A 16141-nucleotide genomic window follows, 5' to 3' on the forward strand; every position below is an offset into this window, starting at 1 on the left:
TAAAGTAACATGATTCATTGATACATTTGTTTTAAGAAGTAATTCAGTAAAAAGCACAACAGATTTTTATTTTTTATTTTTTCTTGCTAATCCAGATATATGACCATTTCAGTAAATTGTTAAATTAGGGTTAAAAATGGTGTTTGCACAAACCACATTCTATATATAAGCACAAAAGTAACATTTGTCAGTCATAGGAAACATCTATAACCAAAATAAGTTAGAAAAGTCTTCTATAAGAGAAATCACTCATGCTTTAAAGATTATTTTAAAAGTAATTGTCACTGGTATTTAGAAAAATAAAAGATTTTATAACTGTTTCATCCTCCCAGCACATACAACTGTATAAAACTCTTTAAAGCATAAAAATGTTTAACAGACACCTGGATTTCAGTAAATTTAATGTGAGATGAGAATTGTATTTTCATTTCATGGTATATTTCCCTAATTCTAAATCAGAAACTTAGTCTAGGCAATAGTCATTAGCTCAATAATTAGGGAGTGACTCAAAGATATCTCACACCCAGTGCAGCAGAATGTGAATATCAATACCTGCAATATTTGTGAATAATTTAAATTAAGCATTTGTGTGTTTGGAAAATTATATTGCTAACTGCTGTGGTGTCTTACATCTTGTTGAAATCTCTGAGTAAATCTCTGACCCTTTGTCAGATGGTGGTGCTTGCTCTTGGTGAAGGGGCACCTTGCAGGTGGATGAGCCTGGGAAGAGACCTGCTGTTTGTGCTAACAGTGAATGACCTAGACCTTCAGCTGCCATGGAGGAAAAGATCAGATTGTATCACAGCTCAAGTTTCTAACTACCTTTTTATTTTTATTTTTATTTTTATTTTTATTTTTATTTTTATTTTTATTTTTATTTTTATTTTTATTTTTATTTTTATTTTTATTTTTATTTTATTTATTTTATTTTATATTATTTTATTTTATTTTATTTTATTTTATTTTATTTTATTTTATTTTATTTTATTTTATTTTATTTATTTTTTCCTGGATGTAAAATACTGGTATTGAATTGACTTCCGTGTGGCTATCTAGCTGCCACCTCCTCCCCTCATGTCAGCTGGTGGCACAATGTGGCCTCACAGAGTGCAATGACAACCAAAGCTCATTTTGGTGGTTGCAACAGCAGATTGGGCAAATGAGTCTGGGGTTTATGGCATGACCACTGGCTGGCAGAGGAATGATTGGAAGGATGGTGTCAGGTGCCTTGTCTTACTGGGGCAGCTGACAAAGCATATTTCTTGTGGTGGTCACAAGGATGGGGGCCATTAGGGCTTTTTTTAGAGGTGGGAAAACTATGAAAGTTGGTACGGATTGAGCTGAAGAGAATGATCAACAACCTCTCAAACTGTCCTTCAGCTATGTAGCTCTTGCCTCAGAAAATGTCCTAGCAATACAGGCACGTGAGAAAAGAGAAATACAGATTTTCTTTTTTCTTAATTCACAAAAAGAATAAAAGTCAATTTCTCTGATTTTGAGAGTTGCTCTTCCTTCTCCTATAACTTTTTCTTTCAAAAAAGATTAATACTTAGATGTGTCTTTTATTCAGAATCCATGACACTGAGATTTTGGTAGAGAGGGACCTTGTACTCAACAGAGAGCTCTCATTGCAGTCGACTTTTAGAAAACCTTCCTCTACTTAAAGTGCCTCCCTTTCTGCTCTTGTAGCCTTTGATCAGGTTACTAGAGGCTATATAACAAAGGGGAGGTTATGTAATAATGTATCGCTTCAAGTAAAATGTATTTTATATTCATTCCTCAGTACTATATATCCCTTTCATAGTCATACTTGAGAGTCACCATAAATAAATTTGGGGTTAGATTCTACCTCTCAAGGTGACTTGTGCAGAATAAAGGCAGTTGTTATTGTGTTTCAGGTCTTTGTAATATATGTAGAAGGCAAAGAGGGTTGTATCAAACAAAAATATTTCAGTTTCCTGCTTTTTGCTTTTTTTTTTTTTTTTTTACAGCAGAAAGTCAGAAAAACAGAAAACTATTGAACTTGCACTTTCTCAAAGAAAACTTGCTGAGCAATTGAGGGGGAATAGCTTTCTTCAAAATCAGCTTGTTTGAGTTTCAGTTGTTTTAGGGATTTCCTGTTGTTTTCTTTGCTAACACATTTAATCCTCATGATTTTTTCCTTAGCTTAGTGAAAATAATTCTTCCTTAGCATTGGTCTTTTCCAGATTTTTTCCTATCTTTTCTAGCATCAAACATCTCCAAATTTAATTTCTTTAAATTCTGTTTGTTTAGGGATTCATTTTAGTTTGGATTTTGTTTGTTTTCCCAGCACGTGGCATTCTAGTGAATTCTTTGTTAGCTTAGTGAAAGGAATTTTCCCCTTAGCTTCAGTACTTATCATTGTATTTCCTTTTTAAAAAGTGTGGGAGCTTACAAGAGCATTTCTGAGTCCCGTATCTCCCCACAAAACCACAGAAGATTAGATGCAGTGTACCTCTTCTCAGGCACAGAACTCTGAGGAAGAAACAGTTTTATTTTCAGAAACGTCTGCATGCATTGGAGAGAAGTCAATAACAGGCAAACCTCAACTGCATAACATCCTTTGCAGTTAGTTTGAAAGTATGAAGGCGTAAGGATTTATAATGTATGTAAAGCCATAATCCTTTCCTTAGCTTTTCCGAATCATCTGAGAAATTCTCACTCATTCCCCTGTGCTGGCTCAGGGAGGGGATAGAGCTGGAGCTGCAGGTGGGTGCAAAAGGCATGGTGAGCCCCCAGCTTTTGCAGTACACCAGGGGCAGGGGGTGATTGCCACCAACTTTGCATGGTGTGTGGTGGAGATGGAAGGCAGCTTGCATCAGAGACCAGCTTTCAGCAGCATGCAAGCCAAAAAAAGAGGGCTTGCAGAGACAGCTCAGCTACAAGCAATTGGCTGTGGGTGCCAGCAGCTCCAGGGAAATTCTCAACAACTGGAAAGGGTAACCATTTTCTTTTCACTCTCCTTCCATTCCTGTGAACAGTCAGGCTATTGGCTGTCCCCTTTTTCTGCTTCACCCACATAGATATATAACCTGGCATCAGGCTGTGCAAGGTGGGATGTACGTGAGTGTGTCCCATCTTGCTGCAACAGAAGAGAAAGCTCAAGTAACATGACAGAACAATAATAAAAGAGTTATTCCAAAAGTCTGTGGTAAAGTTCCTGGAGGGTATGAGAGAACTTACCAAAATGTAAAAGAGAACATACACTTAAGTCAACTAGAGGATTCAGATCATAAAACTTTTTTTTCTACAGAAACAAATTTCACCCAGAAAAAAAAAAAAGGCCTTGAGATATTTCAAACCAATATTAATTCCCAGAAAATCCCAAGCTAGTACTCTGTAAAAAAAAAAAAAAAAAAAAAAAAAAAGAGAGAGAGAGAGGAGAGAGAGAGAGAGCATTTGTTCTGATAGTAAGATAGTAGGTGCCTTAGAAATGGCTTTGAGAATAAAATTCCCTCCACATGTATCAGATGTTAGCAATCATTTTACTTGAGGTCTTTTGGCATCAAACCAGACCACTTTTTTTTTTTTTCCTATTTAGAAACAACTGGGATGGTTTAATTATTAAAATAATGTGAGAAAAAATTAATAATTGTAATAACTATTAAACAGCTTCAAAGGAACTTCTTGGTTCATAAAACTCACGATAACCTGACAAGGGATATTTAACTCAAGTTTATTTAAGGTATTTTCTACCTCCAGCTTCCCTGGTGCCTCAAATTATTTCTGAAATATAGAGTGTATTAATTCTTTCACTTGAATGCCTTGGACTGATCTCCAGGGAATTCTCTTAAAGCAGATCACATTGTAGCCTTTGATAAAACGCAGCTCAGACTTTTACAATTTCCTTTCCTTCAGCATTTCCATTCCCAATTCAGTTAGCCTGAGTTGCATGAAAAATAATTATATTTTGCTTGTCCTTTAACTTGCCTCACAAAAATTCTTCTCCCTTACTTTGCATGCACAGAGCACCCATCCATACTTTCTTTTTGCCTGGGTAAGAAGAGTGAAATTGTCATGTTATCTCCTCCTCTGGATATTATAATAAAGAAAGGTTATTTTCAAAATCTCATTCTCTAAGGTATGTCATCTTAAGTTTGATTCTGAGGTTTGTGAGGCTTTACCCTACAAAGCTCCTGTGGGTCTGCCTACAGGCAGTGTTCTTCTGCTTGTGCTTAGGTCCCCAAAGAGTAACTGTTGGGGTAATGTGTCACAAAATGTCATTCCTCAGTTCTGTTACTGATTTCTATTACCAGCAAATTTCTCTACACAATTTGCCTGCATTTTACTTGTGTTTTCTTTGGCACAAGCTTTTTTTTTTTTTTTTTTTTTTTTTTTTTTTTTTTTTTGTGTGTGTGTGTTTTTTTTGGCAAAACAACGTTTATAACTGTGGTGCCTGTAAACAGATAGACAATTATCAGGATGTTAGAGATAATACATGATATCCAGGCACCATGGCATCTTCAAGATGCTGTGTTTAAAGCTCATCTTGTGACTTTGTAGTGAATTTTAAGTGGGAATGGTTTGTTTTCCATTAGCACAGTCTCTGCAGAGTGACAGGTATAGTGGGAAGATAACTAAGCAGTAGCCATGTTCAACACTGAGTTGTGTAAATGATGAGGGAGCACACACAGCCTCTTCTTATCACAGGCACTTCCATTTAGAGCATATGAAAAATGATGTGAGACATATATTAATATCTAGGTAGCTACTGTGCTCTACGAGAGCTATCTTTAAAAGGCTTGTTTGTCTACTAGAGTATCCAACTGTTGGTTTTTTTTCCTAAAATATGTTTTCACACTTAGATGTCATTTCAGTCCTGAAGAACTACTACTTTAATCTGCTGAATGCGGGATGGTCCCTAAGGGATTTTTGGACACCATTTAAAGTCAGCTTTTATAGCTCTCTTATGCTTTATGACTGACACAGCTATTTTGAAGTGGAGAGAATGTCTACAAAGTAGATAAAGGGGAAAAAAAATGCTCAGGCAATTCAGAATAGGAAAAGGAAGAAGCAAACACATTAATAATTTGCTATATTTAATCACAAGCTAGAGTATTACTCCCTTAGAGGGAGATTTCCTGAAGACATTCTGCTCAAAAATTATTGAATTATGTTAGGATGAGAGATTATTTAAGAAATTCTGTGAACTGAAGTAATCAGACACATCAGGGAAGTAAAAAGACCCTAGAAAGGACTTTTGGGGTTTTATGTGTTTAGGGGGCTGTTATATTTAAGGATACAGTAAAAAGATGTGCTGTGGCGTATTAAGTGATTCATTGTTCTTCAGTAACTGTGTCTGATGGGCTGTGATTTTTATCAAAGACTCCAGCAGCTCATTTCATAAGCATTTACCATTATTTTATAAACATTTGTTTTCCCTAAACTGCCTCTACTAGTGAAAAACTAATTATCCCAAAATAAATATCAGAGATACAAGGAACTTTCTCTTGGTTTTTCTCACTTGTGTCTCTGAAACTTTATAATTTTAGGCAGAAGCTTCTGTAGCTGGGAGGAAGTAGGGCTTTCTGTGTAAAAGGAAAAGATTCACCTTCACAGGTACTCTTTGGGGCCATCAGAAGATGAATTGTGCCCGGAGAAGGCTTCGACAAATGAAAGCTCAGTCCCATCCTGATACAGTCTGACCAATCTGGTCAGCAGCAATTGTAGCAATGAGAGCATGCAGACAATTCAGAGATGGCCAGGAGGTCAAACGGTGCCTGTACAGATGAACTGAGGGCACAATTAACTTGTGTGTGTGAGGTGGCTCCTTATTTGTGTAGTTCAGGGAGCACTGTTCAGTGACTGCAGTTAGCCAATGCTGCAAACGTTTGTGCTTTAAGGTCTTGCAATCCCTGCATCTTTCCGGAGCGCTAGGGGCTAGGTGGAAACAATGACACAATCTCTTCACCAAATTGCTGCTATTCTTGTTTCAATTGTTGTGACATAAAAGGCGATCAAACATTCCTACTCAATAGGCCCTTATATATACAGAGCAATTCATTAAAAGAAAAACTATCCTATTTACCTGTCTATGATTACAGTAGGTGCATGTTTTAAGAAATGAAAGAATAAAAGATACTTGAGATACCCTACATATCTTTAAAGAGTAATGCATCCAAATTGCAGTCACAATTCAAGGGTGGAGCACCAGACCAATAGCTTGTGCAGTCTATGTGGGCTAAAGAAACACACCTTCTGCAAAGTCAAGAATTTATTGTTAGTCTAATTAACATATTAGAAATCTAATCAAAGACTTATTACTAATCTTGTTACAATGATACTGGCACTTACTGTTCAAATTATCCAATTACAGCTAATTCTCATTTATAACAGAGATACAATTGTTGAACACAGACTTCATAGTGTTTATCCTTGTCTCTTTTATGTTCACTTTTTCACTGATACTCTGGGACAGAAAATTGATAGTACTACTCTTCCTTAAAGAGAATATGGTAGGGAAAGTGAATTATTCAGGGGATCTGTCATCTCAGGTGTTTCACTAGAAGCAACACAGTGTTGGTGGTTGGATTTCTTCCTCCTTATTTCTGGTTTTGTTTGAGATTATTTTTATAAGTTCTCCAAGAAATTCATATGCTTTATTTATTTATTTATTTTTCCAGTGGTCTGCAAATTCCATGTTATTTTTTGGGTTTTAGTACATATGGTTTTTCATGTGTTGGATACTTTTGCTGTCTTTGTTATCCCTCGGCCCTGTACTACCCTGGTCTCAGGGTTGCATTTCTTTAGTAAGCAGCAACTGGTTGTCTGTGATTTATGTATTTAGCCCTGAGGTTTCTGGTATCATCCTGCACTTGCAGTTTCATGGCTCTAATATTGAACTTTTGGAGGCTGCTGTACTTCTTCGTGAGCCTTGAAGGTGTTCTTTCCTGATAAAATAATTAACACTCCATTAGCACAACCTAGTCAAGCATACATCCTTGTTCAAAGGTTATTAAAGAGTTCAGTCCACAAAAATAATGCTCCAGAGATACATCTATTTGTATATAGATATGCCCTGGTAACTACTTGATATTAATACCTATTAGTTATGGCAATATCACTGTTATCAAAATTGCTTTACAACAGGAGGGATTTCAGTCACTAGAATCATAGTAGCTATTTAAAATATTTATAGCATGTTACTTTTGGTCACTGCCTTAATGTAATTATATAACTTGGTAGTGCAATTTAGTGGCTTCTATAGCTCAGAGAAGATTTGAGAAGTTAAACTCAAATCCTCAGCATATTTCACACATTATGAAAAGCTGTGTAGGAAAGAAGATAGAGTTATTCTATTTAAATGCAATGAATATGCAAAATTCATTGGTAGGTAGCACTGGGACATGACTCCTAAATCACTGATTCCAACTCATTGTTATTACCAACATGAATTATGTTTCTTTGTAAACTTAACAGTTCTGTTTAAAATCCATTTATGTTTTGCACAGATAATGACATCACCTTAAGCAGGTTTGTACGAAGAACAAAGGCAGCTCAAAATGCCTACTAGCAACTCTTCACCCATCCAAGACTGGATATTTTGACAGTTACATATTCTAAATAGGATTTGTAATGCTATACTGAAAGCTGTGTACTGGCTTTGTTAGGAGAAAGAGCAGGACCACAATATAAAACATCCAGTTACCATGAAAAATCCTGGTAAGAAGTAAAACTAGTTGCAGACAAGAGAACAGGGAAGAAAAACTCCTAGGAGCTATATTAGTGGGAGTTCTTCTATGGCTAAAAGTTTGAACTGATTTATGAAAAGAATATTTGGGTAAGTTCAGCAAGTTGGGGAGGATTTACTGAAGGACTTAAAGGCACTAAAAGGTACTTAAACTTACAAAATCTCATGGAAAAATACTGTCTGAAGACGACGGGTGATTTCAGAATTCTGCTTAAAAAAACAACAACTTTTCTTTAGACCTTCCAGCACCAAACATAATTCTTTTAGTTCAACAACCAAAAATTCAGAACCATGTTGTGAATGGATCATTAAACCAATCTACCTTAATTCCTACCTCCTATAGGTCTTTGTTCAACGGGTGCTAAGTGCTCTTTGCTTTCAACTTGTCTGTTTGACAAATAAAACTATGTTAAACTGAAAGTAACTGTATTTAACCTCTATTTTGCTCGGAATTGTTCACATTTTTTTCCAGACCTGGTAAACACATTTTGTAACTGCGTTCTCCAACTATTTCAGCTGGTCTTAGACAATATCTTACCTTTTGTTTCCCTGAGAAAAGACAAAAATCGTCACAACAGACCTGATTCTGGTAACTTGTTGATAGAGAAATACGGGGATAAAGATGGATCATCAGCATGCAGCATAAGATTACAGACCTATAAGCCTGAATAATACATTGGGCTCCTATAAAAAAGCCACAAAACCAGGAATAAGATCTGAAATTTAAAACAAGATTGAAAGGTATCTAAAAGTCACCGTTACTTAGAGGGATGAAGGTGATAAATATTTCTATAGCCAAGGATCAGGGACTAAATCTGGAAAAGGCAAAAGGAAACATATCAACGTTGTTCATACCTACCTCAATTGTGGGAAACACAATCTGCTGTCAGTCTAGATACACTAGGTGGGCAGTTTCTGACAAGAAAGATAAAGCATCCTGCAAAGGGTAATGAAGCACTGAGTTTAATGAAAGCAAAAAAAACCAAAACTATGCAGGTACTTCATGATGAGGACGTAAAGCCTTCTGCAGACCAGATGTCACACAACAGGGTGAAAGTTTCTTAGTTTAATATTTGGGTTTAGTTTTTATATCTAAGATGATGATAAACTTGGAGATGTAACATGGTGTCTGTTACTACGGTTAGTCTTGTAGCTAGCAGGGTGATTTTATATTTTCCTTACAGAGAGAAAGAAAAGTAGCCACAGACGTGTATGATGAAATGGGGAAAAGACTACCGACCTTCAGATGATAGGTTGAGACAGTTGGGTACATTCATCCATGGCTAAAAGATTTTCAGAAAAGTTAATTAGAAAAAGTAAGGGATTTCTTTTGGTTACGGTTAATTGGATAAATTCTCAATGATTAATATAGGCAGCATTAGCAGCATGAAATCTGCAAGATCTTGATACACAGTGATTTGTTTTGGTTTGGTTTTTATTTGGTTTGGTTTGGGGGGTTTGAGGTGTAGTTAGCACCTCAAAACTCCATATAGCTGCACTGTGGATGAAAGAAGGCAAGAGGCTGTACAGTGGGGCATAAGGTAGAGGGGAGACTGATTATATTGAGTTTGTAGGAATTGAATGCATTCTACTAATTTGTCAGAAACAGTAATTAGCAGTAGTACAGCTAAAGTGAACATCATCTGAAGGAATGGGAGGGAAGGACTAGTCACACAGCTAAATTGTAGACTCTCTGAGCAGCTGAGAAAGAGAAATTGAATCCTCCAAAAGAATTATACCCCTTTCCATGGACTACTTAGTGATCCTGAGAAGTAAATCTCTTAGCCTAAGCACTCCACAACAACATCAGAAGTAAATTGGGTGTCCATCTAGGCACTTGCTAAACTTTCATCTTTGCTGTTCACTTCCCAAGAGTCTAACTATTAAAATAACTATAACATTCTAAATGTATCTGTTTTTATGGACACGAATGCAAAAATAAACCCTTTTGAACTATTTTTATAATTGGTGAGCTAATGCAGAACTGCAAGTCAAAGAGCTAAACATACTTATATGACACCAAGCTTTCTAAAAACAATCACCTATTTAGTTGCCACCAAAGTAAGAATAAGAAGTCATTCCTGCTGGTGTGAAATAGAAGTCCTTCTGAAGAATGACTTTCCTAGTTAATGTATTGTTCAAATTCAGAGACAGCATAAATATCTAGGCCAAAAGAATGAACTAGGCTTTCACTCTTACATACCATATCTAGGAAGATATTGTGTAATAGGATTATATGTGCTATACCTTTCTTGAATCTAAATAGAAGAATTAATTGCGCAGAGTTACCAGTTCAGGTCCTACCATCATCTCTATGTCCAAACCAGAACCAAAGATGTCAGAGCTATGTCTACAGCAGCAAATACATTTTTCCTAGTCTTTTCTTTCTTAAAATTTCTACAAATGTAAATAAAAAAGCAACTAGATCAACTCGTTAATTATTAAAAAATATGAGGAAGCTCAGAAGCATGGTTTTCTCTTAATCTGGTAAGAAAATTACTACTAAAAGCCACCATCAAAATTTAAAATGTGGAAGTAGTGTTTAGCAGTATAATAATTACTTTTTCTGACCTTTTCCTCCCAGAAGCATTATATTGTTGGAGTTATAATGCCATATTTATGGTTGAGAGGACAGGATCACTGCAATACAGTACTCCTAAAGTACATGTGCTAATAAAGTAACATGGTAGCTTAAATAACTTAGAAACAAATCAGTTTAGTTCTGTCTTAGCACTTGGCTACTGACATAATTTTGCTTATTCTCAGCATCTTTCCACTCGTAGACCCTGATATTGTCAAAGTTGTGACTTTCTGAAGTTCAGCTATAACTTGGAATTTCCAGACACATTCTAGCAAAAGAGAGAGATTACATTTAAAAATTTCTCCCCTCTCCTCGATAAGTAAAACAGATAAAAATTATTTCAGTATGTATATTTTTTTTCACCTAAATTACTTCTCAAAGGAAAATGTGATGATATTTCAAGGAGCATTCTTACAGGATAAAAGCATATCTTGCTATCTTTAAATGCCTTTAAATAAGATCAAAATGCAATCACAACTACATACATTATGTAAGATGACATTAGGTACATCTAGTAAGATGTTGCACAACTTTATATTATGTTGCATTTTAGTCTATGCAGTTATTTTCAATACATTCTTAATCATCAGAGACTCAAACAAGATTAATGAAGTCATCTCTCCTCAACAGATGTAGTGTGTAGGGTCACCCATTTTTCAGAAGTTTTAAAGATGTTTAAAAGCAGCTTATTCTGAGCCCAAACAAGAAATATGCACTTCTGACTAGGACATTCATATAAGGCTTCAGCAAGAATACTTGCTGCAAGCAAGAATCTCCATCATCCCAAGAAGGCAAGTAGCTTTACTTTTTAAAGAAAGTGTTTAGTCACCAGGAGAAAAATGTTCTGTGATATCTATTTGGCAGGGGACTACACCACTGCTATTCAAAAGTATTTTGCCATTGCAGTATGCTCCTGCAGTCCCTGGTATTCATACAGCTGTGACTCAACTTATCTGGGTCTTATACAGAGACTGTGGTTTAGAATAATATGTTGGTGACTCATGGCCAAGAGATATCATGAAAATGTCTTTTCCATTTGTGTTGCTTTTTTTTTTTTCCCTTCAAGGGCCTGATCTCACTCTGCTATGGACTGGATCTGTAGAGTTTTGGCAAAGTCTGAGACTGGCTAAAAGCATGGTCTCTTGCTCTTGCCATGATTCACCAAGAGAGTGCAGCTGGATTCCAGGTCCAGCTCACAACACAGACTCTAAATGTTAAAACCTGGAGGCAGGACTTTATCAAAAGAACAATTACTGGAAGAAATCTGTAGAACGAACAAAGGCAAGCAGGGTTCATAACGGACAGAAGGCTCTGCTGAAAGACAAAACTGAAAAGTGATTGTCTCTATCTTTCTGTCTTTCCAGAAGGTTTTCACACTCAAGATCTATGTTTTTATTAACTGGAATGTGTGCACCCCACACTGAAATTTGACAAGGTAGTTAAAGAAATTTAAAAAGTCATTGATATTATGGTGGATATTTTGAAGAAATTCTGTGGAGAGGAAGAGACAAGCTAGAAAAATGGAAGTAGGAGTATGGTCCTCTTAAAAGAAATTTTTCTCAGCAGAAATAGTGTGACACAAGAAGAGCTGCAAACTGCCTTGTAAATAGTAACCTTGGTCCTGGTATTGATCCAGAGAGAAGTGAGGACTATGATAAAGAGGTGTATAAAATGGAGATTCTTCAGCTACAGTATGTATCGTCAAATTCTGCATGAATGACAGCTTTTACTGTCACTTTTCACACTCAACTTTTACTCATAAACCTGTGACACACTGAGATTGACAGCTATTAACATGTTGCAGTCTTTACAATACTTCTCAAGGAAAAGGGCTAGCCTCTTGGTGGATGACATTTTGCCAGCAACTAATGAGTGTTTAATAGAGAAAAAGAATTGGTAATATAGAAGAAATAATTTAAAGTAAAGAAATAAAACAATATTAATTAGAAAATTATTTTTAAATAGCATTTTATTTTAGTAAATCAGATTAAATTAAAATGATATTTTTCAGACTAAATAAAGAATCTCTTTTACATGGCTAATACAGTTTGGTAACTGAGGTGAAACTTCTCAAAAACATGTAATACTTTTAGCTGCTATTAAAGAAATCAAAGAATATAACAGAGTACCAGCTGAAGAACAAGATAATATGAATATCACCAGTCTTGTCAGTGGAATTATTTTAGGAGATACTTTCAAGAGAATGGTTGAATTACCTCAGGGAAGGATCATACTCAAGAATAATAGAATCATCAATGATATAAACTGAAACAGCTGTTCTCTTAGTCTCCGATCAAAAGGGTGAATTGTTATTGATAATCATAGCTGCTAATGACTTTCCTGAGAGCATATGATAAACCGTAAGATAATTCCTTCATATTTAAAAATAGTTGATTTCTGCGTCATTCACTAGAACTACCTCTGCACAGCAATAAATTTTGGTCATGCTGGAATGATGAATTTTCATCATATACTAGAATATGCAAGTCAGTGATTAAGGATGACTGCAAAAACAAGTTTGTCTAGCAGCAAAAGTCCCAAGACTAAGGGTATTCTAGTCTTACCTCTCTAGTATTGATTGAAAGAGAAAAATAACCTTCTCTGGGACTTGCTAAGAAAAAAAAAAATCAAAGCACTTTTGTATTGATGATGTGATGGAGTTTTGAAAACTCTGCAGACTTCTGCATTTCGACACAATGGAATATGCATATTTATATTCTTTATCGTTTAACTTCAATCTATATCAACACTCCTTAATGCTGACATGTTTGATACCATCAGGAAATGGTTACTGGTAATTAATAGTATTATCTTCATGCGATCTAGTGAGGACTTGTCATGACAAACTACTGAGGAAGGTTGTTTTTTTCCTCTTTGTGTTTCAGTAATTAAGCTTGGAACTAATGCAGTTTTTACATTATGTATTTGGACCTATTCCTGACACTGCAAATAAATCTATTGACCTGACAGTTGACTTTACAGCAAACTATTTGTATAATTTGAAGCTCAGATAGATCTCTCCTTATTTCCCTAGGAAACATGGGAGATACTGATGATTGTGATGGATTAAAAAATGGAAATTGAAGATACCTTTTTAACGTGTCCTACACTAACCAATAATGGGAAGATGAAAGAAGAACTGTAAGAAGAAAAATGGAGATGCAAAAGAAAAGGGCAAAATTAGTGCAACCTCAAAGAATATATACCCTCTGCAATAGGCAGGGAAATGTAATCTAATACACCAAAATGCAATCTCCTAAATACCTCAGGTTTTTGTTACAGTTGAGAGGTCTAGAGGTCAATTAATAACAATTATAGGAGAAGTTCAGTAAGTGACATAATATATTACAAAAAGAGTGCTCATGTTCTGGACAGCAATTATATTACTCTTCATTAGATTTGCGATGGGATTCTGTTACTAAGAGTTTAAATTGGCATTCTGGAGAGAGTATTTTTCCATTATCAGACAGACCAGTCTTATAAAGAGGATTCACCTTTTTATGTTTTATACTTTGCAGATTAAAAAACTTCTTATATTCTGAGGAGGATTTGTCAGGATAAGGTATACTAAAAAGCCACTTTCAACAGAGGCTGAACCGAGTACCAGCCAAATCTTTTTGAAACTGGGAAAAGTACAGACCACACTCTTTTGCCTGTTCCATTATTTTTCATTTTCACATCTTTGTCCTCCTGATCTGGCTGGAACAGTAAGTGCTCACAGTAGTCAAATAGAACAGCTGCCCTGTTAGCCTCTAACAAAATAAGACCAGACAGATAATCAAATATTAGTCTCCTGAGAGCATCCTATAAGCTGTGAAACAATTCTTATTCTTACCATTTTCAGAGAATTTCTATCCTGTGTGGAGACAAGAGGAAACAGCAAAAAGAGAACTTTGCTATATGATTTGAAACTATGAGAGCAGGTGCTTGGAAGGCTGATTTGCCACAGCTGATGCCAGGGTCCCTGTCTTCTAATTATTTAATATGGCTTTAGCTACATTGGCAAATACTGTGGTGTAATAGGACAAGGTCTTCAGAGAAAATTAGTTGGTGCCGAGGATTCACCACAACTAATCTGGTCATGTAGACTGAAGACCTATTAGGACTGGAATACAGTAGGTTCCAGCACTTCTGGAAGGCACTTTCTTGTTCAGTCTCCTCCAAAAACATGCTACAAGCATCATCATGTGCTTCAGGGCCTCTCTGTTATGCCAATAAAATCTCAGTACATGGGGATGATCGCGAAGTTCACTTTGAAAGTAAACTGTATATGCACATCTGTGGTTCACTGGGGTGAACTGTGTTGCTTCCTTGCCAGGGAAAACAGCAAAAACTGGAGAAGAGTCTGAACCAGTGTTCACCTCCTGCCTGCAATACCAACCTAGTCCAAACTGGACTTATGTTCCTAAACCACTGGCCTGAGATACCACAGGCATCATTGCCCCATTCCTGTGTAAGACTCCTCATCCTGTCTACAACACAAGTGCCTCGCACTTGCAAATATGATGCAGCCCTCTTTCTGTTGGTCACTGTCTTCCATAGGAAAATCCACCATCTTAAAAGATGGGAAATCCAGGTCGTGAGAAATACAGTACCCATGGCCTCTGTTTTCTCTGATATTTCCTGGAAGGTGAGGGAGATGCAGAGAAAGAAATGTACTCTCGGGAGGAAGAAGAGACAGAGTGTTAATTTATATCCTGAAAAAGAGGATGGGGCAAGAAAGTATTTACTTCTGTTTTCTGACTCATATTAAGAATATTTCAAGGTCTAGTGAAAGGCAATTGTGTAGTGGGTTTATGTGACAAGGTTTTGGTAGCAGGGGGCCATAGGGGTGGCTTAAGTGAGAAGGATCTAGAAGCTGCCTCATGTTAGGTAAGGGCCCCACTGCTGACCAGAGCCGAGCCAATAAATGATGTTGTTTGCGCCTCTGTGACCATATTTAAGACAGGGAAAAACAAAAAAAAACAAACAAAAAACCCAAACACTACACCACACAGCAGCTGGGAGAGTGAGAGGAGTGAGGAACAGCCTTGCAGGTGCCAAGGTCAGTGAAGAAGGAGGGGGAGAGGTGCTCCAGGCGCCGGAGCAGAAGTCCCCTGCGGCCTGTGGTGAGGACCATGGTGAAGCAGGCTGTCCCCCTGCAGCCCATGGAGTACCACGGTGGAGTAGGGTTCCACCCTGCAGCCCATGGAGGAGACCACGGTGGAGCAGGTGGACCTGCACCAACAGAGACTGTGTCCTGTGGAAGACCCCTGCCAGAGCAGATTCTGGGCCGGACCTGCAGCCCGTGGAGAGGAAACCATGCAGGAGCCGGTGACCTGGCAGGAGCTGCTGCCCGTGGGGGATCCAGGTTGGAGCAGTTTGCTCCTGAGGGATGGACCCTGTGGTACGGACCCATATCTGGAGCAGTTCTTGAAGAGCTGCTGCCTGTGGGCAGCCCACGCAGGATCAGTTCAGCAAGGACTGCGTCCCGTGGGAGGGACCCCACAGCACAGGGGACGAGAGTGACTGAGAAGGAGCAGCGGAGAAGAAGCGCTATAGACTGACCATAACCCCCATTCCCCTGTTCCCCTGCGCTGCTTGGGGGGAGGAGGTGGAAGAGGGTGGATGGGGGGGAAGGTGCTTTTGGTTTCTTTCCTTTGTTTCTCGCTTCTCTAGCTTGTTAGTAATAGGCAATGCTCCCTATGCTGACTCTCTATGTGCAGACTCCCTATGCTGAGTCTGTTTTGCCCATCACGATAATTACTGTGCGATCTCCTTGTCCTTATCTCAACCCTTGAGCCCTTTTCATCGTATTTTCTCCCCGTTCCTCTTTCAGGAGGGGGAGTGAGAGAGCGGTTGTGGTGGAG

The 16141-nt window shown here is 37.4% G+C and overlaps 1 long non-coding RNA gene across 1 annotated transcript; it reads right to left on the reverse strand.

Moving 5' to 3' along the window:
• Nucleotides 1-4519: 4519 nt before the first annotated feature.
• Nucleotides 4520-15499, reverse strand: LOC308193784. The gene is made up of 3 exons (XR_013949917.1): nt 14128-15499; nt 8571-8648; nt 4520-6911 (listed from the first exon to the last, which is right to left on the reverse strand). It is a non-coding gene; the product is annotated as an uncharacterized lncRNA (long non-coding RNA).
• Between the last annotated feature and the right edge of the window lie 642 nt (nt 15500-16141).

This window comes from Anser brachyrhynchus, assembly GCF_964034855.1.
Source record: "Anser brachyrhynchus genome assembly, chromosome: 4".
Taxonomy (NCBI): Eukaryota; Metazoa; Chordata; class Aves; order Anseriformes; family Anatidae; genus Anser; species Anser brachyrhynchus.